At 37.4% G+C, this 7,688-nt stretch overlaps 1 protein-coding gene across 1 annotated transcript in view; it reads left to right on the forward strand.

The window, feature by feature from the left end:
- Positions 1-7,688, forward strand: part of LOC115292540 — a 41,513-nt gene that overhangs the window by 922 nt on the left and 32,903 nt on the right. The gene's annotated exons all lie outside the window — the stretch shown is intronic.

Below are 7,688 nucleotides of genomic sequence, written 5' to 3' on the forward strand. Positions count from 1 at the left end.
ATACTGATGATAATGAATAATTCAAAGTTAATCTCAATGTATATGCTCTTATGCCTCAAAAGTTTAAATGGATTTGTTGTCGGGAGCCATTCTGACTCACAAGTTGAGAATTCTCCTTGATAGGTTATGGCAGGTTTGCAAGGTCTCCTTCCATCAGATGATGACCCACTTAGTTGTTTTTGCCTGAGCACCAACACCCCCCACCCCCACAAGGCCCCTTGTTGATTGGTATCTGGAGTGAAGTGTCCCCTTATTCTGGCCCTAATACATGCTGATTGCACCTTGTGGAGGAACTTATTATAGGAACTTCTTCTTTTGTGATTATGGAAGCAACCATTGCATTTGCGGAGAATCCTGCGTTTCTTATGCTTCTCAAGTAAACAGGCTATTGACCCCTGCTCACAATGAACTAACTTTTGCCTTTGCTATGCTAGAAACATTGTCTTCTATTTGAATGCTAAGGATACCTTCCTGCCCATATGATTAGCATTCAATCCCTTACCTCAATCACTATTGATAAAGATTATGCATGAATCTTCTACAAATCTATGTTCTGGTAAATTGTTACTTATCGAAGAATTTATCATCAGAAGTCATTGTCTAACCAAATCCACGTCTCTGCTATTCCCCATACATTTGACCATAAATAAACCTGAGTCTCAGTCAGTGCAGAGAAGCCTGCCTGTTGATCAGAAAGAATCTTGTGTTTCTCTCATCTGTCCGTTTCACCAACAAAATCCATCCTTCAGGGAACCCTGGACCTGCTCGGGCTGAACTCCAGCACCATTTATTATAAACAGTAAGCTCACATAATCCAGAGCCAGTAGGTTCAGAGCCTTCTAGAGAACCAAGAGAACTGATGGGTCCACTCTAGTCTGGGAGGCATGAGCTAAATGCCATAGTTCTATTATGAAGGTGGCAGCTTCAAGACCCAGGAAGGGTCAGCATTTCAGTTTCAATATGAAGGGAGGAAAAAAGTCAATGTCCCAGTCTGAAAATCATCAGGAAGAATTCCCTCCTACCTAAGGGAGGACTTGGCCATCAACTGATTGGATGAGGCCCACCCTCACTGAGGAGGGCAAGCTGCTTTAGTCTACCAGTCTTTACTCAGTCTAAGTGTTAACCTTATTCAAAACCACCCTCACTAAACACCCACAATAATGTTTGCCCATATATCTTAGCACCTTGGGCCCGGTTGAATTGACACATAAAATTAACCATGACACTATCATACTCCACTAAACAAGAATATAATCTTCCCAATAAATTGATGTGAATAAAATCCTCAAAATGTCAATAGTAAATGGCAGCTTCCAGTCTAAACTTGTATGTGTAGTATATATATTCACATGTATACGTGCATGTTACTTATAGTATATGAAGTTATTATTCTTAATCATTTAAGGAATAATTTTAAGTGTTGTTCCTGTTATATATAAATCACAAAATTCCATCTCTCAAAAAATGTTGAGTCCTGTCTCCCATTGGACATGGTGAAATTGTGTTTTGAGTATTTGTTTACTTGTATCAACATTAAACCTCTAGGTAATAATTAATGGCAATAAATAATGTCTTTTCATTATTCATATATTGTAAACATATGGTTCATGTTCTTAGTATTAAGAATCAGGCTTAGGAAGCCTGATTTATTAATTAAACTTCATTGCATGAGTCTGGTGGCTGGCCCAGAATTTGCCACCAAAATACACCATGAAGATTATGGTTGACCTGGTTGTGGTAAACCTTGTCGGTGGGCAAGCACCATGTGATCTGTTGTAAACCCAAGTGTATTTTTAAAGGTGATGGGCATTGGAAAGTCATAATGTTACTAATAAAAGGGCAAAGACCAGGTTCTATGTTTATGGGTACAAAACAGTATTTTCAGAACTTAGACGAAACTACATAAGTAATTTTTTAAAACTAGGAAAAATCCTTATGAGAGTGTTCAGGAATTTAAGTGCCATGGAACACTGACAGAATAAAACACTTCATCAATATGCACTTAAAAATATTGTTGGGAAAAAAGCCAAGCTATTGAGTTAGAAGAAAATTTCTTGATGAAATTTGAATCCTTGTCATGGAAATGACGTCTTATATTACTTATATAATTCCCTGAAAGTATAAAGTGCTAGCCAAATATTTGTTATATTTGGGATGCAAAATTTAATATTGAAGGGTCAGTAAAACATGTCTTTTTGTATCTTTCGTTTTTAATTTGTGAATTATCTGAAAGATTTGACAACCTGAAAAATACCCAGTTAAAAACATTTTACTAATTTTTAAAATTATAATAATCTAGTTGTTTTTTACTCTATGTGCCAGTATATATATTTATAAGGGCATAAGTGTATTATTCTTATATGTGAGTGTATACATGTGTTACATGTGTACATGTAGATGTAACATTCAGGAACTTATATGCAATATGATTATTACATGATTGCATGCATGTGTATTATATATGAACAGCAATAATGATATGTGTGCATGTGTATAATTGGATAAAATTTATATATAAAATTCTTGTTTCCACTAGGTCTTAAATAATATAGCAAATGCTGCTAAGAACAAAGGTTTCATTAACGTCTAGCTACAGCTGTTTACCTGTGTGAAGGCCTTTGACAGCCATGCCTGCGATTTCCCACACTAATTTTCAACATATCAAATGAAAGCCTCTACAGTTAATGTGATTGTAGGCTGATTGTCATTAGGTCAGTCTTCTGTCATAGTTTTGAACAGAAAATAGGAAATGTTAAATGAGAAGGTTCTGAAGGACAAACCAGATGCCACTTTTTGTTATAGGATTGTGGAAAAAAGACAATGAGTTGCTGATGTCTTGGTTAGTGAAGAATGACGTTGGAGATAATAGGCATAAGGATTAGGACTTTATAAGGGCATATGGTATGTATAGTTAAAGTTTAATCTTATGTTTTTTTAAAAAGGTTAAATCCTTGAATTTAGAACCAGTTTTTTTTTATAGTTTATTGTCAAGTTGGTTTCCATATAAACACCCAGTGCTCGTCCCCACAAGTGTCGAATGCCCAGATTTCATCCTTTCTCATTGCCATGTAGTATTCCTTTGTATACATAAATTACATCTTCTTAATCCATTCATCAGTCGATGGACACTCAGCTTCTTTCCATGATTTGAGTATTGTTGAATGTGCTGCTATGAACATTGGGGTACATGTCCCCTTATGCATCAGCACTCCTGTATCCCTTGGGTAAATCCTTAGTAGTGCTTTTGCTGGGCCATCGGGGAGTTCTATCATTAATTTTTTTGAGGGACCTCTACACTGTTTTCCAGTGCGGCTGCACCAGTTTACATTCCCACCAACAGTGTGGGAGGGTGCCCATCTCTCCACACCCTCGCCAGCATCTATAGTCTCCTGATGTGTTCATTTTGGCCACTCTGACTGGCATGAGCTGGTATCTCAGTGTGGTTTTGACTTGCATTTCCCTGATGATGAGTGATGCTGAGCATCGTTTCATGTGTCTGTTGGCATTTGGATGTCCTCTTTGGTGGAAGTGTCTATTCATGTGTTCTGCCCAGTTCTTCACTGGATTCTTTGTTTGTTGGGTGTGGAATTTGGGTGCATTCCTTGTAGATTTTGGATACTAGCCTTTTATCTGTTATGTCATTTGCGACTATCTTTTCCCATTCTGTGGGGTGCCTATTAGTTTTCTTGATGGTTCCTTTGCAGTGCCAAAGCTTTTCATCTTGATGAGGTTCCAATAGTTCATGTTTGCTCTTGATTCCCTGCCCTTTGGGATGTGTCACGTTAGAAATTGCTGCGGTTAAGGTCAAGGAGGCTGTTTCCTACTTTCTCCTCGAGGGTGTTGATGGCTTCCTGTCTCACATGCCGGTCCTTCAGCCATGTTGAGTTTCTTTTTGTGAATGGTGTAAGAAAGTGGTCTAGCTTTAGTCTTCTGCATGTTCTGTCCTGGTCACCCAGCACCATCTGTTAAAGAGGCTGTCTTTGTTTTTTCATTGGATACCCTATTCTGCTTAGTAAAAGATTAATTGGCCATACACTTGTGGGTCCAGTTCTGGACTCTCTATTCTATTCCATTGGTCTATGTGTCTGTCTTTATGCCAGTACCATAGTGTCTTGATGATGACAGCTTTGTGGTAGAGACTAATATCTGAAATTGTGATATCTCCTGTTTTGGTTTCTTCTTCAATATTACGTTGACTATTTGGGGTCTTTTGTGGTTCCATACAAATTTTCGGATCTTTGTTCTAGCTTTGAGAAGAATGTTGGTGCAATTTTGATGGGGATTGCAGTGAATGTGTAGATTGCTCTGGGTAATAATGACATGTTCACAGTGTTTATTCTTAAGATCCATAAGCATGGAATGTTTTTCCATTTGTGTCTTCTTCAATTTCCTTTGTAATTTTTGTATAGTGTTCATCATACAGATCTTTTATATCTTTGGTTAGGTTTATTCCTAGGTATTTTAGGTTTTTCATGCAATTATGAATGGGATCAGTCTCTTCATGTCTCTTTCTGTGGCTTCATTGTTGGTGCATAGAAATGCAGCTGATTCTGTACGTCGATTTTGTCCCCTGGGACTTGGCTGAGTTCATGGATTAGTTCTAGTAGGCTTCTGGTGGAGTCTGTCAGGTTTACCCTATAGAGTATCATGTCACCTGCGAACAGTGAAAGGTTGACTTTGTCCTCGCAAATTCTGATGCCTTTTATTTCCTATTGTTGTCTGATTACAAATGCTAGGACTTCCAGCACTATGTTAAACAATGGTGGTGAGAGTGGACATCCCTGTCATGTTCCTGATTTCAGGGGGAAAGTTCTTAGTTTTTCCCCATTGAGGATGATATTAGGTGTGGGCTTTTCTTAACTGGCTTTTATGATGTGTAAGTAAGTTCCTTCTATGCCTACATTCTTGAAGGTTTTTATTAAGAAAGGATCCTATATTTTGTCAAATTCTTTATCTGCATTTATCAACTGGATTATATGGTTTTAATCTTTTCTTTTGTTTATGTGATGTATCATATTGATTGATTGGCAAAAATTGAATCAGTCCTGTAACCCTGGAATGATTCCCCTTGAATAGTTTGCTCATGATGGATAATTCTTTTTCTATGCTGTTGAACTCAATTTGCTAGTATCCTGTTGAATATTTTTGTGTCTGTATTCATCAAGGATATTGGCCTGCACTTCCCTTTTTTCGCTAGGTCTCTGCGTGGTTTGGGACTCAAGTGATGCTTGCTTCGTAGAATGAGTCCAGACGTTTTCCTTCTATTTCTGTTTTTTCAAATAGCTTCAGAAGAATGGGTATTATACGAATATTGGGTATTATCTGATATGAATGTCTGGTAGAATTCCCCATGGAAGCCACCTGGCCCAGGGCTCTTATTCTTTGGGATATTTTTGATAACTGATTCCATTTCATCACTGGTTATGAGTCAGTTCAGATTTTCTATCCGTTCCCGTTTGATTTTGTTAATGCATGTGTGTTTCAGAATTTGTCCACTTCTTCTAGGTTGTCCAGTTTATTGGCATATAATTTTTCATAGCATTCTGTGATAATTGCTTGTATTTCCTAGGGACTGGTTGTAATAGATCCATTTTCATTTGTGATTTTGTCTATTTGGGTGTTCTCTCTTTTCTTTATGAGAAATCTGTTTAGACGATTATCAGTTTGATTTTTTTCAAAAAATCATCTCTTGGTTTCATTGATCTGCTCAATTGTTTGTTTGTTTGTTGTTTTGGTTTCTATATTGATTATTTCTGCCCTGATCTTTATTATTTCTCTTTTTCTGCTGGATTTGAGGTGCTCTTGCTGCTCTCCTTCTAGTTTCCTTAGGTGCACTGTTAGGTTTTTGTATTTGCACTTTTTCTGGTTTGTTGAAATAGGCCTGGATTGCAATAAACTTTCCTCTTAGGACTGCCTTTGCTGTTTGGATTGTTGTATTTTCATTTTCATTTGTTTTCATCTATTTTTAAATTTCTTGTGTAATTGCCTGAATGGCCCGTTCATTCATAAGTAGGGTGTTCTTTAACCTCCATATTTTTGGAGGCTTTCCACACTTTTTCCTGTGATTGATTTCAAGTTTCATAGCATTGTGATCTGAAAGTGTGCGTGGTATGATCTCAATTTGCTTACATTTATGGAAAGCTCCTTTATGACCCGGTTTGTGTACTATATTGGAAAAGGTATCAGGCGCACTTGAGAAGAGAGTGAATTCCATAGCCTCAGGATGTAGAGTTATAAACAGAACTGTCAAATCCATCTGGTCCAATGTGTTGTTCAGGTCCATTGTTTCTTTAGTGATTTTCTGTCTAGTTGATCTATCCATTGCTGTATGTGGAGTGAGTTTAAATTCCTCCTCAAGAGCACGTTCTTATCAATTTCTGTTTGGATTAAGTGCTTTATGTATTTGGGTGCTTCTGAATTTGGTGTGTAGATGTTTATAATTGTTAGGTCTTCCTGATGGATAGATCCTATAATTATTGTATAATGCTCTTCTTCATCTCTTGTTTCTGCCTTTCCTTTAAAGTCCAGCTTGTTCGATATAAGTATGGCTACTCTGGGTTTCTTTTAACTTCCAGTCGCAAGATAAATATTTCTCCATGCCGTTACGTTCAATCTGAAGCTGTCCTCAGGTTTTAAATGAATTTCTTGTAGACAGTAAATAGATGGATTTTATTTTTTTTATCCATTCTGCTATCCTAAGGTATTTGGTTGGAGCATTTATTCCATTTACATTCACTATTATGATTGAAGTATATGGGTTTAGAGTCATCGTGTTCTCTGTAGGATTCATACTTGTAGTGGTGTCTCTGGTACCTTGTGTTCCTAGCAACATTTCCCTCAGAGTTCCCCTTAGGATTTGTGGTAGGGCTGGTTTAGTGGTAATGAATTCTTTCCATTGTTGTTTCTTTGGGAAAACCTTTATCACTCCTATTCTGAATGGCAGGCTTGCTGGACAAAGGATTCTTGGCTGCATATTTTTTTTTGTTTATCACATTGAAGATTTCCTGCCATTCCTGTGTGGCCTGACAACTTTTAGTAGATAGGTCTGCAACTACTTTGAAGGGTTTCCCTTTTCCCTTTATCCATAGCTGCTTTCAGAATTCACTTTAACCTTATATTTTGCTAGTTTCATTCTGATATATCATGCAGAAGACCGAGTCAAATGATGTCTGAGGGGTTCTCTGTGCCTCTTTGGTTTCAGTGTCTGTTTCCTTCCCCCGATTGGGAAGTTCTTGGCTATAATTTTTTCAAGTATCCCTTCAGCCCCTTTCTTTCTTCTTCAGGAATTCCTTTGGTACAGATATTGTTCCCTTTGATTGTATCACTCAGTACTCAAATTCTCCTTTCGTGTTCTTGGATCAATTTATCTCTCTTTTTCTCAGTTTCCTCTTTTTCTATCATTGTGTCCTTTAATTCACCTATTCTTTCCCTGCCTCTTCAATTTGTGCAGTGGTCGCCTCCATTTTATTATGCACCTCATTTATAGCATTTTTTCATTGATCAGAACTATTTTTAAGGTGCATAGTCTCGGTAGCAAAGCTTCTCTGATGTCTTCCATGCCTTTTTCAAGCCCAGCAGTTAATTTTATGACAAATGTCCTAAATTCTTGCTCAGTTATGTTGCTTAGATCTGTTTTGACCAATTCTGTAGCGGTGACTACTTCCTGGAATTTCTTTAGAGGAGAGTGT

Source organism: Suricata suricatta, chromosome 5 (genome assembly GCF_006229205.1).
Source record: "Suricata suricatta isolate VVHF042 chromosome 5, meerkat_22Aug2017_6uvM2_HiC, whole genome shotgun sequence".
Classification (NCBI taxonomy): Eukaryota; Metazoa; Chordata; class Mammalia; order Carnivora; family Herpestidae; genus Suricata; species Suricata suricatta.